Source organism: Oncorhynchus clarkii, chromosome 15 (genome assembly GCF_045791955.1).
Source record: "Oncorhynchus clarkii lewisi isolate Uvic-CL-2024 chromosome 15, UVic_Ocla_1.0, whole genome shotgun sequence".
Taxonomy (NCBI): domain Eukaryota; kingdom Metazoa; phylum Chordata; class Actinopteri; order Salmoniformes; family Salmonidae; genus Oncorhynchus; species Oncorhynchus clarkii.
The window spans coordinates 18,298,829-18,320,840 of NC_092161.1; the positions used below are offsets into that span (position 1 = coordinate 18,298,829).

Consider the following 22,012-nt stretch of genomic DNA (forward strand, 5'->3'; position numbering starts at 1 on the left):
GTTAACCGCTCAACACAGAATAACCGCATGTGCGCACTCCCGCAAATCGATTGGAGAAAATATCCTTTCTATTTTATTCAGCTTTGTTTAATTGTATTCTTCATAAGATAAAATAATTTAAAAAATTCTAAGCAAATCTTGTCTGCTAAATTAACTAGTGTAGCCCACAGCCATTTGGCATAGCCAGGAACTAACATAAAGACAACTCAGAGTATGTTATTCTGTTCTTCTGTACCAAAGGTCTGCATCAGTGGTGGAAGCCAGGACATGTTAAATGTGTTTATGTTAATTAACGTCAATTACCGTGAGACAGACAACTATTTGCTTGACAATCACCGACTGACAAAATTTTGTGACCGCCACAGCCCTAGGTGAGGCACATGGGCTACTAACAGCTTACTACACAACATACACTTAGTATTACTTTCTTAGCTACAGTATACACAACATTTTTGGACTCACTTTGCTGTGCTGTACTCACTTGAACAGGAAGGTGGCACAGCAGTCCTTCTTGTGGGCAAATTTAGCCATCAAACTTTGGCATTCTCTGTGAGTTCAAGACAACTGGGGGGGAAAAAACAAGGTCGAATCATGACTTCAGTGATCTTCAGGTCAGAGCTCTAGAAACTTGAAATGCTGAGTTGGATGACCGTTCAAAACTTATTTTCCCAGTCAGAGCTGGTTTTTTCAGAGTTCCCAGTTGTCTTGAACTCGCTGAAGTCTGAGATTTCCCAGTTGTTTTGAATGCGGCAGAAGTCATGCTGGATTAGCATAGCCAATGTATTCAAACTTTTCTGGCCCATGTCCAATGGCCGATAAGAACCGATACGTTTTATCTATAATTTTTCTTAATTTGAAAGGATTTGCCAGTAGTTTGTCGACTTAATTCATGAAGATGACTGCTTGTCTAGCTTGCTAGCTAAGATTTTGAAAGGATGATGTTGACATGATCAGTCCAATCAAAGCTACATTAGATATAACGTGATCTGACAATTTTATCTGTTGCCAATAACCTTGAGCCTTCTTGGATGGGCACTTCTAATGTAAATCTATGGCAGCACCCTGGGGGCTTGAATTTTTGAGCTCTCCCCGTAGATTTTGCACTGATATAGTGTCCCCATGAGTGACAGAACACTGAGCCAATCACGGCGCAACTACAGAACATGATGAACCCCTACGCTCCGTAATTTCCGCTGGCTGACCCACCACCATGGAAAGCACTGAGCTATGCTGAAACACCTGCACTGTGAAGCTGCCTTACTCAAGAAAGCAAGAGGCCATGTTTTTATGCAGCTTTATTAACTCAATTATTTATTTTTTACATTGTTTGCAAACAGATATGGGACACGTATTAATGCCAAAATAACATGCTAAACAGGTGGGGCACAAAACAGGTGGGGTTCTGCTCCACCTGCCCTGAATGACAGGTCACCACTGCACATAATTGTATGCAATACGTTTTTAATATCTATTTGTCTTTGTATTTATTATGGATCCCCATTAGTTCCTGCCAAGGCTGTTCAACTCTTCTAAATACAGGGTTTTCTAGCTTTAAGAGTGAGATCTGCACCATTAGACAGAAAGTGTAAAGCTGTAGAAGATTCATTGCCATAGGTGATTTCAGCATCCCAGATGGCTTGAAAGGGTAGATATGCTAAACAATTCTTGAAATTGAGGCATCCAGGTTGCTCGGTTAGAAAATAGATAGTTGAACCATGTATACTGTAAGTATCTTTTAATATACTGTATCTCTTTAGGGCTAATGTATGCAGCGGAGAGCTTCAGCGGAACAGAACATGAGAAAACAAGTTTAAATTGGTGCTAGGGGAAGCAGAGTGTATCCAACCAAAATGTTCTTCCTTGAATTTAAAGTCTCTCAGTAACAGCATTAAAATAAAATAAAAAATCCTGACAGAAGTGTCTAAGATATTGAGCACAAGGCAACTAAGATGCAATTATCATGACTAGAAATGTCAGTTGTTATCAGCGGTCATGATTTTACATAACCTCTGTTATGTTGTGTCATAATTACGGCATGTAAATACTTTTTATAGACACACTTCATGATATTACTGTAGCCTACAAAAAAAATTACACTTCAGACATTTGAAGACAAATTCAAATGAGCTACACTAAGGGCTCTATTTTAACAAACTTAACGCAATGGTCAATCTAATCACTGGGCGGTAGAATACTGTTGGGTCAGGGGGTGTCAAATATTTTTGCTATTTTCACAAGTACAATTATCGGTGCAGTTGCTGGCGTTGGCGTGAAAGAGCTGGGTTTTGATGAATAAACAAGTTGTGAGTGTGTCAAGGCTTGGTCCTTCACTGGCCAATCGGAACGTGCTCCATGGCTAAATACTGTATTTGGTTGCTTCAAGTTGTGTATTTACAGTGTTTTATGTATTGCCTTGGAAACAACTTCAATTTTAGTCTGTTATAGTATGTTAAACAGCTTACAGAAACAAAATAACAAAATGTATACCTATCCCATCTTTGCTAAATATGTTCACTTGAACCTGTTGTTCCACTGTTGTAAGTAATTGCATAGCTTCAATGTTGAAATATATAAATAGCATTCACACTGATAAAGGGGCTAGGCCTACTATAAATTGCAGTATGGCTGAACATGGACATGCCAAATGTTGTCAATAAGCAATATTAAATTCACCAAAAAGAGAGCAAAGAATTATAATCAAATTCTAAACAAAACAACAACCTAATTGCTTCCAGTGGGCATATAATATTAAAACACAGACTATGCAGGGTTTTACGCACATCTTTCCCAGTAGCTGGACAAAGATCCAATATAAAAAGAAAGAGAGAATGTCCACTCACCATCATACTGCTCCCAAATATAATGTTCTATATACATATTGGAACCACATTACAGATCACATTCACATTTCTCCATATTGCCTGTGCGCCACAGACGTTCTCGACACAAAACCAGGACAGTGAATCATTCTAATAAGTTTGGTTTTGTTAAAATTAAATGAAAAACAAGCAATCTGTTTGTTTTATTCAACAACAATAAATACATGTAAATCATTTTAATGATATCATAAAATCACCAGGATAAAAAAAACATTGAGGCATTGCTGTTGAACCAGCCTTCGTTATAGTAGGCCTAAAGTTAGCCTACATGGTGCTTGGGTTTTAAAAATATGAAAACGAAAACAAACAATTGTTACAGGAAAATCAATTTGAAATATGAGGTTCACCGGTATTCACCGAGGTTCTCATCTCTTGTTTCAGGATAGGCATGAACTAGGGATGCACATTTCTGTACGTTTTGCTGCCAACTAACTGACCCTCATTAACTATCAACCAATCAAGTTTATTATTGAACAAGTAACTCCTGTAATAAAGCAGCTAATAAAACGTCATATTCAAACATTTGTCAAAATGCAATATTCGGAAAATGCCGTTCTAAAACAGACAACCTAATGCGAGCAGTTGTGACAGAGATGAAAATCTCCGTTAGAAATTTAGAAAGAGTGGGAATCTAATAGCAACTACTACGGTGGTTGCTAATATGACTTGGATTGTGCCTTTGGCTTCTGGATAATGAAAGAAAGTTGATATGAAAACCAAAAGAACAGGAGAGAAATGCCTTTTAATGGCACGAGGAAGTCTTTATAAATGGATGGATTTTCGCAAGGCTACTTTGAAGAAAGGAAAGACGTTTCATTATTTGAAGTAAAGTAAAACGTTCAGGTTTCAAACAATTATACTGCCTCAAGCTCGCATTGCAAAGTGTTGGGTGATGCGCTGATAGTCAATGGTAGGCAGGCCTATGCCCCCGAATGTTGAATGTAAAGGGCGCTTTAATTACGAGTTGAGATTAATAAATCGTGGCCACAAGTTTGGAAACACGATTGCATTTAGAATTGTTATTTGTTGGTCAATGGCTGGGCTTACAAAAGCAGGTTTCACTCCAGTAGCCTACAGATGAGCTACTCTGGTGCTGTCTGACAGGTGGTAGGCTATTCCCCTCCTCAAACTCTGCAATTTAATTCCACCAAATGATGCAAATTAACCAATAGACTGATAAGCATGACTGGTCAAATGTATTTTCAGCAACTAACCGATTAATGGTTAACCGATAACATCCCTAGCGTGGACACATGTAGCCTACATCATGGAGGTGGTTTTACACACGTCCAAAACGGGACCTGCATGGCTAAAATAATGTGGGCCTTCCTACAATGCATAGATAAAAAGGGAATGTCAGCTCACTGTTTTGTCCCTCACAAACTTGATCTTTTAATAAAGCTTTGGTGAATAAGATTGATTTCCAAGCGGTCTCACGGGCCAAACATTTTATCAACAGTCTTGACTAGGCTACTTGATCACATTGGGCATGACAAAAGGAAAACAGCCTTCATTGAGAGGAGGGGAGGCTATGCTTGTTTTTTAATCAAATGAACAAAAATCTTAACGCAACATGTAAAGTGTTGGTCCCATGTTTCATGAGCTGAAATAAAAGATTCCAGAAATGTTGAAGAGTATTTCTGTCTGTAATAAAGCCCTTTTTTGGGGGAAAAACTCATTCTGATTGGCTGGGCCTGGCTCCCCAGTGGTGGGCCTAGCTCCCAAGTGGGTGGGCCTATGCCCTCTCAGGCCCACCTATGGCTGCGCCCCTGTTCAGTCATGTGAAATCCATAAATTAGGGCCTAATGAATTCACTTCAATTTACTGATTTCCTTCTATGAAATGTAACTCAGTAAAATTGTTGAAACTGTTGCATATTGCTTTTAGATGTTTTTGTTGTTGTATAAATACGAAGTATACAGGCACCAAAAGCACATCTTGTTCCATGCTCATATGGGCAGTGTGTATCACGGCTGGATAGGCTGCGTTTTCTGCCGTCAACATTCATGACATAACCATCCGTGTTACCTCTTAAACCAGCTTTTAGTTGGTCTTAAATATCCCTGCCAGACCTCCCTGAAATAAGGACGTTGGATCAGGATGTTTTTAAGGACACTCCTCAAATATTTCCACCCATCCCATCTGAGCAGAAGGGTGCTGATGTTAGACAGGTAAATTACAGAACCTAACGTTGGGGCTAGAAAATGCCAGTGCGTCAGTTTTTACGAAATTGCAAACTAACATGCATATGACACGAACACCAGTGTAAGAAAATAACTATCCTTTTTTCAAAAGGTACCTTGAAACAAACCTATGACTACTTTCAAATCAACACAAGTATTATTGACATAAAGTTGATTTACTATCTTACACTTCAGGGGCTCTCAAACAAAGCATCAATGTTCACACAAATTAAACCCAATGTCATTTATTACAGCCCTGGGTTAATGAAACATTTCTGGGAAGAGACATTGCATTCAATATCCAAATACTGTATATCAATGAGTTACTTATACACATTGTGTATTGTAACATTGTAAATGTTAATTATACCCGTTTCCTTCCATTCTCCTCTAGTTCTTAGCAGATATTTTAGTATGTGCAGGCTGCTTTGTTAATGAAGTGTGGGCACTTTGTTTTGGTGAGGTAAATTACTCTGGAATCCCAAATGGGTGTCTGCAGTGTCAGACCCACATGACAAGCACACTGCTGCACAGTGGGAGGAACGCAATGTCCTTCAAACAGAGGGCCTACTTTTAGACTCTTCGCCTGCCTGCTTAAACAATTGCAAAGCAATTGAATCCCTTTCCAAGTGAACACAAAGTATCCTCAAACACTGAATAGCATAGACTTGTACACAATACACAAAACAAACTCTCACACAATTACAATCATACTCCCACAGACATAGACAAGTTAATATTAGTACAAGCACTACTAAGGCACTTCAGTGTGTCGTAGTGATCAAGCACTACTACACAACCTACTGTATTTATCACTGACAGCATGATGTATCAAGCCAAAAGGGATTGACAAATCAATGAACTCTAAAAAAAAATATGCCCAATCTGAACCAGATGCCCCTATTGGCTGATGACTGATACTGTGCTGTTCAGCCTCTGTGTTTGCAACGTAACAAAATTCCCATCATCCTGCAGTGGGGGAACCTGTATACAAACCTCAACCCAAGTGATGTTGACAAATGGACGAGGAGAGGATGATGAATGCCTGTGGCTTTGCCTCCGTTTAAACACAATTCCTTGGAAGTTACAGATTAATTGAGTGACGATGCCAACCTGCCGGAACAAATGGAGGCCCTAATCATTTCCCCCCCAGTGCCAAGATGGCTGCCAACCAAATGAACTGGAAAAAGTGCTCAAGACTGATGAGATGTCGCCTACTAATCAATACCAATGCAACCTCAAAATACTGTGTCGATTGATCGTTTTGGCACTGGTAATAGCCTTGTAATCACTGGAAGTCATCACAACAAGGATTACAACGATGTATGGTGAATTGATAATTTAGTGACTTTCTGTCAGTGTTGATAACATACATCATGGAAAGTGTATTCTGGTTATACAAAGGAGACTGATAAGTCTGTCCATGAATCCAGCAAGCTCATATTCCACAAGCTCATATTCATAATGATAGCCAGTGCTTCTTAAGTACATACAATACCTGCAGTGTTTGTTGTTACTTTAGAGTATACAAAAAGCACAGTGGAGGCAAAAAACAGCAGCCTAACAGTCAATTACACTACAGGGCCCAGAGGGAGAGTCCACTTTGATCTATAATCGTTATCTCTGTTAAGGGGATGGTGAACATGGGAATAAATGCCTAATGGCCATTGGTTCAAATCATTCAAAAATAAAGGCAGACAAAGAGTGCATTTCCTGTAGTGTTTTTCTTGGTTTTACTTGTGTATAGCAGCGAGAGCAAAAGATGGTGATATACCAGACTTCAAAATCTGTGACGCAAACTGTACTATATGTTCCTGGCTGACTCGAGTACGATTTTTTATTGAGATTTACGGGAAGATCTAAAGCTTTAAATCCCACCGCTAGGGAAAAGACATCTCTTTCTCTATGAATGTACATCTGTTGTTGTCTTGATTGGGACTCAGTCTTACAGAGCCATTTTGGATGCTTCACTAAAAGCTAAGAATAGCAACAGGGCTGTACATTATAAGGAAATGTGTGTGTGTGTGTGTGTGTGTGTGTGTGTGTGTGTGTGTGTGTGTGTGTGTGTGTGTGTGTGTGTGTGTGATAAAACTGTACAACTTCCCAGCACACCAATCTGTAGGGGGAAATGGATTCTAAAATGGCTTTCTGAACCATATCAACTACACTCTTTCAAAATGTGCCTTGTTGTCGCATATGGCCATAGCCATGTCTCAGCGTTACATTAGCTCTTCTAGCAAACTCTTCGATATAGAAAACCACCAGCGTATAGCATAGAACCCCTGGGACCAAGAGCAATGTTCTGTTACTATTGAAACAGAGAGTACTGTTTTGAACCTTAGCACAGCAAAAGAAAAAAAAAAACTACTCATGGTTATGATTGAACCAAAGGAATGTATATACTCATGTCACAATTCACAACAAACCATTACTACACTGAAGACATATTCTGTCATGCATAAAATCTATCTGTGTTCATGCTTTGGCGTGTACTGCTGCTTGGATTGTATTATGCTACCCATGAATTACAAAACGGGTACTACAAAACAAAGTATGTGAAATAAATGTGTGCTTGTCACAGGGTGTCTAAAAAATCCTAAAGCCTTCCAACAGATTCTTAGCATATGAATACTACTAGTGCTCTCCACATTCATCCATAGGAATACTACTACTGCTTTTCACACACATACAAATACTACTAGTGATCTCCATATACACTATATGAATACTACTAGTGATCTCCATATACACTATATGAATACTACTAGTGATCTCCATATACATTATATGAATACTACTAGTGCTCTCCACATTCATCCATATAAATACTACTAGTGCTCTTCACACACAAACTCAGCAACAAAAAACAAAGTCCTCTCACTGTCAACTGCGTTGATTTTCAGCAAACTTAACATGTGTATATATTTCTATGAACATAACAAGATTCAACAACTGAGACATAAACGGAACAAATTCCACAGACATGTGACTAACAGAAATTGAATAATGTGTCCCTGAACAAAGGGGGCTTCAAAATCAAAAATAACAGTCAGTATCTGGCCCTAGACTTCTGTGAAGTTATTTGGATTTTTTCAAATTATCTTTGAAAGACATGGTCCTGAAAGACAGGGGCGTTTATTTTTTTGCTGAGTTTACATATGAATACTACTAGTGCTCTCCACATTCAACCATATGGATACTACAAGTGCTCTCCACATACACTATATATCCATAAGTATGTGGTCACCCCTTCAAATTAGTGGATTCGGCTACTTCAGCCACACCCTTTGCTGACAGGTGTATAAAATCGAGCACACCGCCATGCAATCTCCAAAGACAGACATTGGCAGTAGAATGGCCTTACTGAAGAGCTCAGTGACTTTCAACATCACACCGTCATAAGATGCAACCTTTCCAACAAGTCAGTTCGTCAAATGTCTGCCCTGCTAGAGCTACCCCGGTCAACTGTAAGTGCTGTTATTGTGAAGTGGAAACGTCTAAGAGCAATAATGGCTCAGCTGCGAAGTGGTAGGCCACAGAAGCTAACAGAACGGGACCGCCGGGTGCTGAAGCACATAGCGCGTAAAAATCGCCTGTCCTTGGTTGCAACACTCACTACCACGTTCTAAATTGCCTCTGGAAGCAAAGTCGGCACAATAACTGTTCGTTGGGAGCTTCATAAAAGTGGTTTCCATGGCTGAGCAGCCGCACACAAGCCTAAGATCACCATGCGCAATGCCAAGCGTTGGCTGGAGTGGTGTAAAGCTCGCCGCCAATGAACTCGGGAGCAGTGGAAACGTGTTTTCTGGAGTGATGAATCACGCTTCACCATCTGGCAGTCCGACAGATATTTCTGGGTTTGGCGGATGCCAGGAGAACGCTGCCTGCCCGAATGCATAGTGCCAACTGTAACGTTTGGTGGAGGAGGAATAATGGTCTGGGGCTGTTTCTCATGGTTCGGTCTAGGCACCTTAGTCCCAGTGAAGAGAAATCGTAACACTACAGCATACAATGACATTGTAGATGATTCTGTGCTTCCTTCCTGTTTCAGCATGACAACGCCCTCTTGCACAATCGAGGTCCATACAGTGTGGAAGAACTTTACTGGCCTGTAGAGCCTTGAGCTCAACCTCATCAAGCACCTTTGGGATGAATTGGAATGCCGACTGCAAGCCAGGCCTAACTGCCCAACATCAGTGCCCAACCTCACTAATGCTTGTGTGGCTGAATGGAAGCAAATCCCTGCAGCAATGTTCCAACATCTAGTGGAAAGCCTTCCCAGAAGAATGAAAGCTGTTATCGTAGCAAAGGGGGAACAACTGATTTTGGAATCAGCTGTTCGACGAGCACCCTGAAGAAGGCACAGTGATGCCGAAACGTTGTTGATTTACCCAATAAATTACTGGGAGTTTAAATATGGAGTTTGCGACTCTATTTTTATAGTTTATAGTAAGTCAGCAACTCCACACAAAGTAATTATTCTGGGTGTGCCCCAGCTCATGCTTTTTATGACAAGCAGGTGTCCACATAATTTTGGTCAAGTAGTGTACATCCATATGAATACTACTAGTGCGCTTCACATGCATCCATATAAATACTACTAGTGCTCTCCACATACATACATAATACTAACATATTTTATTCACACAAATCCTGTTTTAGTAGAGCGCTGCCAGGTTCCCCTGTTCTTACTTGCCTGACCCAAAATGGTCTGTATCAGGATATGTATTGGGAAAAGTAATGAAATGTCTGACCCTCTGACTGTGTGTCTCTGTGAGTGTGTGTGTGTGTGTGTGTGTGTGTGTGTGTGTGTGTGTGTGTGTGTGTGTATGTGTGTGTGTGTGTGTGTCTCTGTGCGTGTGTATGTGTACAAAACCTCTCCACAGTGGTCCCCACATTAACAGGGCTCTTCTGACCCTTCATCTTGACTCAGGGAGGATGCATCGGCACGCTGCTCTCCCCTGGGGAGAATACTGTAGAATACGCTGAGCTTGTGGATACGTATCAGTCCTCTGACCACTCAGACGTGAAATCACAAACAGAAGAGGACTCAGAAGCCATGGTCTGCATTACAAGCATCAGATTGGCTGGGGGACACGTCTATGGTGGCCGGTGACTGATGGTTGTTTGTTTTCTCAGCCTCATTAGCATACTCTGCCCTATTGGTTGAGGATGGGGTTGATGCTAATCAGTCTGGTAATGGCCTCTACCTTCTAACCTGCAGGTTTAGGAGAACATATACAAAGGAATTGTTGTCATGACAACTAAGTGCAGCTGCACCAACATGGTTTGTGGAGTTGATCTGTTAGGCATTGTTTGTTTTCTTCTGTGGAAGCACAAGTGCTTGCCAACCAATTTTTCCTGAAGTCATTACTATAATGCCCAAAGCAGATACTTTATTTGTGATTTTGAGAAAAGGTTGTCCTTAAATGAGAGAACATATTAGGCTGTAGTGGGAATAAATCAGTATTGATCATTAGCCAATAGATCAAAAGTTGATAGTCTGTTGTCAGCTGTCATTGAAACATCATAGGTTTAAGACAACTATGAAATATGCATTAGAAACACAAAAGGGTCTTCCTCAGTACAACTATTATGGCCCATGTTGACTCCAATGTATGTAAATTGTAAAGTATTTTGTCTGTAATGTCTTTTTTCAGACCCCTTTAAGACTAGCTGACGCCATTGGCGTCGGCCAATGGGGATCCTAATATATCAAATCTAACACTGCTCACAGTTGTGTGACATTATATGGATGTCCTTTGGGGAGTGGACCGTTCTTGATTCACACAGGAAAATGTTAAGTGTGAAAAACCCAGCAGTGTTGCAGTTCTTAACACAAACCGGTGTGCCTGGCACCTATTACCATACCCTGTTCAAAGGCACTTCAATATGTTGTCTTGTTCATCCACCCTCTGGAATGGCACACATACACAATCCATGTCTCAACTGTCTCCTTTAACCGGTCTACTCACCTTCATATTAACTGATTGAAGTGGATTTAACAAGTGATATCAATAAGGGATCATAGACTGACCAGGTGAAACCTATGTCATGGAAAGAGCAGGTGTTTGTAATGTTTTGTACACTCAGTGTAGATACTTGTCACTCTGGCCAATAGCACGTCGCAGCATCCAGTAAAAATGTTCAGCACCTGTTAACCACCACTAAGGGCATCACATTTCAGGACCATCAGATGCTCAGCCTGTGTAATAGATTTCAGCACCATTAAATGGACAGCTCCACCACAACATTTCAGCCCCACCAATACGACAGCTCCTAGGACCTAAGGGAGAGGCACAATGACTCAAGACCAGAAATGTCCTCTCCAGAATGCAGGGTATGAGATCTGGGCAATTCCACAATAACAGAATGATGACTTTATAATGTACAGTGCCATCGGAGGACAAGAAAAACAGAGACTAGGGAAAACCAGGAGCTGAGACAAAACGCTGGTAGGCTTGAACAAACAAGACGAACTGGCAACAGACAGACAGAGAACACAGGTATAAATACACAGGGTATAATGGGGAAGATGGGCGACACCTGGAGGGGGGTGGAGACAAGCACAAGGACAGGTGAAACAGATCAGGGTGTGACAACTGTAGTCCTTGTGAATAGAGTTGTATGGTTTGTTTGTCTCAACATCACTCTGTTATACTGGAATGGCCCAGATGTAAATTAATTATATACAGTACCAGTCAAACGTTTGGACACACCCACTCTTTCAAGGGTTTTTCTTTATTTTTGCTATTTACTTTGTAGAATAATAGAGAAGACATCAAAACGATTAAATAACACACATGGAATCATGTAGTAACCAGAAAAGTGTTAAACAAATCTAAATATATATTTTTATATATTTGAGATTCTTCAAAGTAGCCACCAACTTTTCCTTGATGACAGCATTGCACACTCTTGGCATTCTATCAACCAGCTTCATGAGGAAGTCACCTGAAATGCATTTCAATTAACAGGTGTGCCTTGATAAAAGTACATTTGTGGAATTTCTTTCCTTCTTAATGCATTTGAGCCAATCAGTTGTGTTGTGACAAGGTAGGGGTGGTATACAGAAGATAGCCCTATTTGGTAAAAGAACAGCTCAAATGAGCAAAGAAAAAAACAACATTCCATCATTACTTTAAGACATGATAGTCAGTCAACGTGGAACATTAATAACTTCTGAAGTTCTTCTTCAAGTGCATTCGCAAAAACCATCAAGCGATATGATGAAACTGGCTCTCATGATGAGAACCGCCACAGGAAAGGAAGACCCAAAGTTCAGTAGAGTTAACTGCACCTCAGATTGCAGCCCAAATAAACGCTTCGCAGAGTTCAAGTAACAGACGCATCTCAACATCAACTGGTCAGAGGAGACTGCATGAATCGGGCCTTCATGACTGAATTGCTGCAAAGTTACCACTAGTAAAGGAGACCAATAAGAAGAAAAATTGCTTGGGCCAAGAAACACAAGCAATGGACATTAGACTAGATCTGTCCTTTGGGCTATTGAGTCCAAATTTGAGATTTTTGGTTCCAATGGCCGTGTCTTTGTGAGACGCTGAATAGGTGAACGGATGATCTCTGCATGTGTGGTTCCCACCGTGAAGCATGAGGTGGAGGTGTGATGGTGAGGGGGAGCTTTGCTGGTGACACTGTCAGTGATCTATTTAGAATTCAAGGCACATTTAACCAGCATGGCTACCACAGAATCCTGCAGCGATACGCCAACCTATCTGGTTTGCGCTTAGTGGGGCTAACATTTGTTTTTCAACGGGACAATGACCCAAAACACACCTTCAGGCTGTGTAAGGGCTATTTGACCAAGAAAGAGAGTGATGGAGTGCTGCTTCAGATGACCTGGCCTCCACAATCACCCGACCTCAACCCAAATGAGATGGTTTGGGATAAGATGGACCGCAGAGTGAAGGAAAAGCAGCCACCAAATGCTCAGCATGTGTGGGAACTCCTTCAAGACGGTTGGAAAATAATTCCAGGTGAAACAGGTTGAGAGAATGCCACTGTGCGAAGCTGTCATCAAGGCAAAGGATGGCTACTTTGAAGAATCTAAAATGTAAAATATATTTAGATTTGTTTTACACTTTTTTGGATTATACATGATTCCATGTGTTATTTCATAGTTTTGATGTCTTCACTATTATTCTACAATGTAGAAAATAGTAAAAAGAAAGAAAAACACTTGAATGAGTAGTTGTGTCCAAAAACTTGTATATACAGTATCAGTCAAAAGTTATGTATTTTATGCATTCTTCCATCGTGACTCAAGCCAGCTTATCCTCTGTAAATGTAAAGCCATATTATGTGGTTACAATCACTCCCTTTCCAATAAATTACCCTGTCTACTGGTACGTCTTTGCAGCTAAATATTAATCATCAGAATCCTTCAATGAGTCATTCATAGTAAAATGGAGAGATATATTGCAAATCGCAAAATGCCATTATACAGGGAAAGATGGATTTACCTGTGGACATTGGAGGGTTGACGGTAAAATCAGAATGTATGGTGGATTAGCAGCTTTGGGTGAAAATTCAGCACTTGAGGAAAGAGGAAATTAGGCATGTATAATTATTTAACTACAGGTACCGTAGATGTGAGTGAAATAGCTGTAAGTAGCAGTATTTTTGTCCATTAGTTTAATCCAATTAAGGTAAGGATGGTAGGGGGAAAGAAATAATATAATACATATAAATAAAACGACAGATTAGAAATGATGCAAACAATTAAATTGACAGAACCTGAAATATATCTGCAATATTAAAGCTGATCTACCCCCCCCCCCCCCCCCCCAAAAAAAAAATGTTGCAGTCAGATGTTTACATACACCTTGGCCAAATACATTAAAACTCAGTTTTTCACAATTCCTGACATTTAATCCTAGTAAAAATTCCCTGTCTTAGGTCAGTTAGGATCACCACTTTATTTTAAGAATGTGAAATGTCAGAAAAATAGTAGAGAGAATGATTTATTTCAGCTTTTATTTTTTTCATCACATTCCCAGTGGCTCAGAAGTTTACATACACTCAATTAGTATTTGGTAGCATTGCCTTTAAATTGTTTAATTTGGGTCAAACATTTCAGGTATCCTTCCACAAGCTTCCCACAGTAAGTTGGGTGAATTTTGTCCTATTCCTCCTGACAGAGCTGGTGTAACTGAGTCAGGTTTGTAGGCCTCCTTGCTCACACATGCTTTTTCAGATCTGCCCACACATTTTCTATAGGATTGAGGTCAGAGCTTTGCGATGGCCACTTCAATACCTTGACTTTGTTGTCCTTAAGCCATTTTGCCACAATTTTGGAAGTATGCTTGGGGTCATTGTCCATTTGGAAGACTCATTTGCGACCAAGCATTAACTTCCTGACTGATGTTTTGAGATGTTGCTTCAATATATCCACATAATTTCCCTACCTCATGATGCCATCTATTTTGTGAAGTGCCCCCACAACATGATGCTGCCACCCCTGTGCTTCACGGTTGGGATGGTGTTCTTCGGCTTGCAAGCTTCACCATTTCTCCTCTAAACATAACGGTGGTCATTATGGCCAAACAGTTCTATTTTTATTTCATCAGACCAGAGGACATTTCTCCAAAAAGTACGATCTTTGTCCCCATGTGCAGTTGTAAACTGTAGTCTGGCTTTTTTATGGCGGTTTTGGAGCAGTGGCTTCTTCCTTGCTGAACGGCCCTTCAGGTTATGTCGATATAGGACACGTTGTACTGTGGATATAAATACTTTTGTACCTGTTTCCTCCAGCATCTTCACAAGGTCCTTTGCTGTTCTGTGATTGATTTATACTTTTTACACCAAAGTATGTTCATCTCTAGGAGACAGAATCTCCTTCCTGAGTGGTATGATGGCTGCGTGGTCCCATGGTGTTTATACTTGCGTACTATTGTTTGTACAGATGAACAATGTAAATTCAGGCATTTGGAAATTGCTCCCAACGATGAGCCAGACTTGTGGAGGTCTACAATTTTTCCGAGGTCTTGGCTAATTTATTTTGATTTTCCCATGATGTCAAGCAAAGAGGCTCTGAGTTTGAAGGTAGGCCTTGAAATACATCCACAGTTACATGTCCAATTGACTCAAATGATGTCAATTAGTCAATCAGAAGCTTCTAAAGCCATGACATAATTTTCTGGAATTTTCCAAGCTGTTTAAAGGCACAGTCAACTTAGTGTATGTAAACTTCTGACCCACTGGATAATCTGTCTGTAAACAATTGTTGGGAAAATTACGTGTGTCATGCACAAAGTAAATGTCCTAACCGACTTGCCAAAACTATAGTTTGTTAACAAGAAATTTGTGGAGTGGTAAACTTCCGACTTCAACTGTGTGTGTGTGTGTGTGTGTGTATATATATATACACCTAGGGGTTACTCACTTTTGTTGCCAGCGGTTTAGACATTCATGGCTGTGTGTTGAGTTATTTTGAGGGGAAAGCAAATTTACACTGTTATACAAGCTGTACACTCACTACTTTACATTGTAGCAAAGTGTAATGTCTTCAGTGTTGTCACATCAAATATTTACAAAAACGTGAGGGGTGTACTCACTTTTGTGATATACTGTGTATATATATATTATTTTTGTTAATGAGTCATTTGTGCTAAGAGGAGCAATTAGGGTTAAGCGCCTTGCTCAAGGGCACATCGACATATGTTTCACCTGGTCGGCTCGGGGATTCGAACCAGCGACTTTTCCAGTTACTGGCCGAACGCTCTTAACCGCTAGGCTACCTGCCACCTCAGTATACTAATACAGAATAATTGCTGCTATTCAAAAAGGACAAGGCTAGTAATGACAGCACTCCCCTTCTATTAAATATGCTATATTATTTTGAGCCAATGGGTCACAGGCTTCTTTCTGCTTTCTAGCAAATGAAGGGAAACCCAGGAACACACAATTACCTTACTAATTTGCATCTTCCAGTCTAATAGAAATGTACATCAACAATGCGTTTCGACGGAATAGCAATAGCCAAACTCAGCAATCCCGTTCTTAGTAAACCATGAACAGTGCTATAATTTTGGATGAAGATGAGCTTTCCCTAAAGATGTATGTTAAGTGCTACCTTTAATCCTTTATGTCACATTTAGGTCATGCAAGGTTCTTCCGTACGACCCATTTCCTTAGTGGTTAGGACCTTCAGATGTGTGTTTGCGTGCGTGTGTGTGCAACAAATACCCTCTGTGTTATGGCCCCAGAATACCTTCTTGATGCTCAGACAAAAAAAAGAATGGATTGGATTTTCATAATCTCCCATTCATGACCAGTCACCTATATCCACCATGACTTTAAGGTTGGGCTGCATGTGTGGCTCTCTCTGCTAGGATAAATCACATGTGGGGACACAATATTTCCTAGAGAGGGCTAATTTTTTCCATAACTCTGGGCCTCTTTTCAGCCTGAATGTGTGTTTAATCCCTCATAAAAAAGCTATGTAGTGAATTTGTCATTGTTGTAAACAGCTCTGGGCTTTATACACAGCCAGTGGTGTCATGACAGAACTGTTGGTTTGTGGTCTCCTGCTCAGAGACTTAAGGGGGAAACATAGCAGGTTGAAAATAAGCCAAGCTTCCTATGATAGGTGAGTTACTGCAGAGGAGAGGGTGCCAGTCAGAATCAGATAAGAGCAGGCCCAGGGAATAAACATGTAAGCTACTGCGAGGGGGCAGAGCATCCACACTCACTCCACAGAAAGAAGCGGTGAGAATGTTCAAGATGAGGGACAGAGAGGAGGAAGCACACTATAGAGGCCACCATAGAATGGCAGTAATCTCTTTCATTACAGTGCTGTGTGGGATGAAAAGGAGGAGAGGAATGGGTCACAGTGAGGAGAAGGGACAGAGCACAAAGTTGAATGGAAGGGGGATGATTCATCACTGGGTTTAAAGTGTATCCTGAACCCACTGCTGAAAAACTGCTATAGGGTCACAAAGACCTTACCTTCACCATAAGAAACATATAATTGGGACTGTTCAAGAATATGCAACGATACAGAACGCTCAGATAGAAAGGTATCGAGTAGAACAGGTATGATTTTTTTGTCATGTAGAATATTGGTGCCGGCTTCATTCTATTTGTGTCTGCAATGTTCAGAATGTTTCACCACTGTGCTGTATTTAATGTATTGAAGGTGTCAACAAAAATGTTGGTTAACATCACAATTGTTCTCCAACACCTCACCACAAGCCCCATTGTTGAATCACACATCTACTGATTTAAGCAAGTGCTCAAACCTCAGAAAGAACTTCCAAGGAGTGTACCCCGGACCTGGGCAGTAATTATGCGTTTCAGAATTCCAGATAAGCAGCGGCTTGCTCCAGTAGAGTATTCTTTTGTATGAAGACGATTATGAATATTAAAGCTGAGATTGCCGGCAGGGGAATACCTCTGAAGCACAGGAGGTTGGTGGATCCTTAATTGGGGAGGACGGGCTCGTGGTAACGACTGGAGAGAAATCATTGGAATGGTATTAAATACATCAAACACATGGTTTCCAGGCATTTTATGCGATTCCATTTGTGTCGTTCTACCCATAGCAGCCTCAATAAAATACCTCATTATAAACTCCTCATCTCATAAGACGGAAGATAAGCAAATGGCAGGAGAGGGTTTGGATACTGAAAGAAAAAAATCTGCCTTTTTAAAAGAAATCTAACTTCCTGAAGACTGTGCATATCAGTATTCCAAAGCCTTTTTAAATGAGCCCAGATTAGCTCTTATGGAGCTGACAAAATGGGCAATGACGAAGGGAAGGTGTGCCAGAGCACATTCTGAATGCATTAGTTTTGAAAGAGCTTCTATCTGTCGAATCGGGTAGACACAGTGCTATAATCTGCAGATCCGCCCGACAAATTGACTGTAGAAGCAATAACTGCAGTGAATAATGTAGACAGATGGAAAAAAAAATATATATATTCCGTAAAGTGCACTCAACTCTCATCACCAGAGAACTGCAGTGCCGATGAAAGTAGGGAGTCAGGTTTCCTAGGTAATTTTGGCCAAGATGGAGAAATGTGTGTGTGTGTGTGTGTGTGTGTGTATATGTGTGTGTGTGTGTGTGTGTGTGTGTGTACATAAAGGGACAGCGAACTTGGCGAGGTGTGTTCAGGTAAATTGCTCTGTAATTGTAATTGCTTTACTACAGCTGCTTGCATTAAGCGGTAGGAAACGGCCTGCCTTGTTCCTGGCAGGAGAGAACATAAGGAAGGTGTTAATGAAAGAGGGGGCTGATTGCCTTGAGCAGCCTCTTTCTCTTCATCTAACTGGCTCTTCTAGCTCCTTCGCTCAGGCAACCATCCAGATGCTCAATTGCTTTGGCTTGGAGGACTTGACCTTCCCATGTTTCCCGGGGAGGGATGCCGACTGCGGAGTGTGATTCGATTGGTAGGGTATACACCTGCCTCACTAATTTATCCAAAACAATTTGCCAGTAAATACGACTGGTGACAAATATTTACTCTGGCAGGCGTTACATGAAGGAGTGAAGGTTAAATCTATTAGATTGGTGAAATTTGTAGTGGCAGCTCCACCCCTTTCTCCTCCTCCTCATCCCACCTCTCTCCTGTGTGAGTGTCTGTAGGAGCTCTCCTTATTGAGTTACAGGTAATGAATGCCACTTTGGCCCTCTAATACAACTGCTGGGTCGCATTAAGAGCATATGCCCTCCAATGAAGTAAAGTCATATTTTTGACTTAAGACAAAAAAAGCTGAACTAACAAAAAAGGAGTCATCCATTTTAGCAGAAGCTGAGACACTGGAAATTATATTTGATATGGTGTTGATGAAAATACTAAATGGGAAAAATATATATTTTAGTCATTTAGTAGACAATATCATGCAAAGTGACTTACAGGAGCAATTAGGGTTAAGTGCCTTGCTCAAGGGGACATTTACAGATTTTTCACCAAGTCAGCTCAGGGATTCGAACCAGCTAACTTTCAGTTACTGGCCCAATGCTCTTAACCTCTAGGCTACCTGGATATGATAAACAAGGCCTGTGTTCTGATAAATGGGCGTAATAAACTTAATAAGGAATCATAAGACTACAAAATAAACCCTAATAAGGCACCTTAAAAAGCACCACAGTGTTTTACAAGCACTTTTGTCCTATTTCAAAACTTAACACTGTTTGCACATTCTAGTTTCCATAGCGTAAGTTTGTAGGGCATTGTATTTTCTTCACCTCATCTCATTTTGCCTGGACCATTGACAGAATGATACAGTAGTCTACAGTTAACACAGTGCCGATTGACAAACCTTTCTGAAGAAATAGAATCCATAAATGGAAATAGAGCATTTGAAAGCATACAAACAGAAGATTGTCTGCTGTCATTCTCTGCTGTCATCTGACAATCTGGAAACGCCAAGGTACAATGTGTGTCAGTGAGCAAGTTGTGTTGTTTGGAGAAGCTTGTGACAGCATTGCGCATGAGACTGTCCAAATCAGAACATGGCATGGTTCAATGAGCAAGGTCGAAGAGGACCTAAGGGACAACGAGATTCCCTGTTAATTACAAACATGTTCTGTATGCTTATCTCCATATCATCATGAATTCCAAACACGCTGATAAGTTTCATGTTCCATCAAAATTAAAGCGCATTAACACACTGTATCCTTTACTCAATTTCTGATATCTGGGTGAATACATCCCAGTTAAACGCACACCTCATGTCTAATTCATCTCACACACACATACACACACCGGAGACTTAAAAAGAGATAAGCTCAACATGTGACGTGATGACTCACAAGCTTAGACGAGCGGCTTGGCTAGGTTGACAAAGGCAAACACCACATCCATATTTAGCTACATTACAAATACAAAAGTACTATGATTTCATTTTCTAAGATGGGCTCCTTCCAAATTTGACACATTCTCCATTTTCTAAAGCCACGCTGAGAATAATTTTCCTGATTGTTCCGACAACGACAACTTATCACTCATATAATTAGGAAACAGCCATTAGGCAGCTTTAATACCGCAATCAAGAAAACAATCCTGCTTCAATTAAAGCATATGTTTGAGGAGGGGAAACTATGACAGCTTGTAATGGTTGGTGAGTTCAGACAAACGGCTGAGAATGGGAAGCAGTCCATTTATATTTCCGTCTCACTTTCTCTCTCGCCAGGATTTAGTGGAAGCAACAGTAGATCGAGTGATAACTCTAATTGGTAGATGTGTTTCATATGGTGGAAGTGTAGCCGACAAGTGCTCAACACCGCAAGAATAGGTAGCTAGCTAATGAGGTAGTTATTACATGTGCAAAAGGAAATAATTCAGGAGCTGTATTCACAAACGGGTAAAATATATAGAGTGCCTTCAGAAAGTATTCACACTGATTGACGTTTTACACCTTTTGTTGTGTTACAGCCTGAATTTAAAATTGATTAAATAGAGAGATTTTGGTCACTGGCCTACACAAAATACCACATAATGTCAAAGTGCAATTATGTTTTTCGAAATGTTAACAAATTAATTACAAATGAAAAGCTGAAATGTCTTGAGTCAATAAGTGTTGTTATGTCAAGCGTAAATACGTTCAGGAGTAAGAGTCACATAATAAGTTGCATGGACTCACTCTGTGTACAGTAATAGTGTTTAAAATAATTTTTGAATCACTACTTCATAGCTGTACCCCATACATACAGATAATTGTAAGGTCCCTCAGTCGAGCAATGAATTTCAAGCACAGATTCAACCACAAAGACCAGGGCGGTTTTACCTCAGCAAAGGGCAGCTATTGGTAGATGAGTAAAAATATATAATATCCCTTTGAGCATGGTGAAGTTGTTCATTTAACTTTGGATGGTGTATCAATACACCCAGTCACTACAAAGATACAGGCGTATCTTTTAAAACACAAGGCCAAATCTACACTGGAGTTGCTTAACAGTGAGCAACTCCAGTGTATGTTCCAGAGTGGCCAAGTCACAGTTTGATTTAAATCTACTTGAAAATGTATTGCAAGATCTGAAAATGGTTGTCTAGCAATGATCAAGAACCAATTTCACAGAGCTTGAAGAATTTTGAAAATAATAAATGGGCAAATGTTGCACAATCCAGGTGTGTAAAGTTCTTATGAACCTTACCCAGAAAGACTCACAGCTGTAATCACTGCCATAGGTGTTTCTACCAAGTATTGACTTAGGGGCGTGAATACTAGAGATATTTCTGTATTTAATTTTCAATACATTTGCTAAAATTTCAAAAACCTGTTTTCATTTTGTCATTATGGGGTATTGTGTGTAGATCGGTGAGAGAATTGTTTTTATTTATTCCATTTTGAATTTAGGCTGTAACAACAAAATGTGGAGTAAGTCAAGGGGTATGAATACTTTCTGAAGGCAATGTAATAGATAAAGAGATTCATAGAGTAAACAATAGGAAGTACATTGAGACAATCAGATGCCAATTATTATAGATTTCTAATTTCCCCATATGGAGAAGATACCAAATCAGCAAAAATAGCCTCCAATTATTTCCCTTCTTAGAAGCAGCTGTCAGAGAATTTAAATGGACAAAATCAGATATAAACACCACACACACACTGTACACGTTCTAAGAAAAACTATCTGAAAAAGCAACACAGTTTCATGTAGGCCGAGTTACTTTCCAATTAAGTACATAGTGTGAAATCAGTTCAGGGCATTGCCAATCCATCCTTATCGCTGCAACCCAGCCAAACAAACCAACACCACTAACATTAGGGATATTTTCTACTTAAAAGGCAGAAACCTAGTCAGTTTCTCAACTGAATGCATTCAACATAAATGTGTCTGCCACATTTAATACAACCCCTCTGAATCAGAGAGGTGCAAGGGGCTGCCTTAAATCAACATCATAGGCACCCAGCAAGCTGGTGTTGTTGGGGGTTAACTGCTCTTCTCAAGGACAGAAAGGCAGATTTTTGTCCACATTG

General features: G+C 40.3%; 1 protein-coding gene across 1 annotated transcript in view; it reads right to left on the bottom strand.

Moving 5' to 3' along the window:
• Positions 1-22,012, bottom strand: part of LOC139367004 (A-type potassium channel modulatory protein DPP6-like) — a 193,631-nt gene that overhangs the window by 133,672 nt on the left and 37,947 nt on the right. The gene's annotated exons all lie outside the window — the stretch shown is intronic.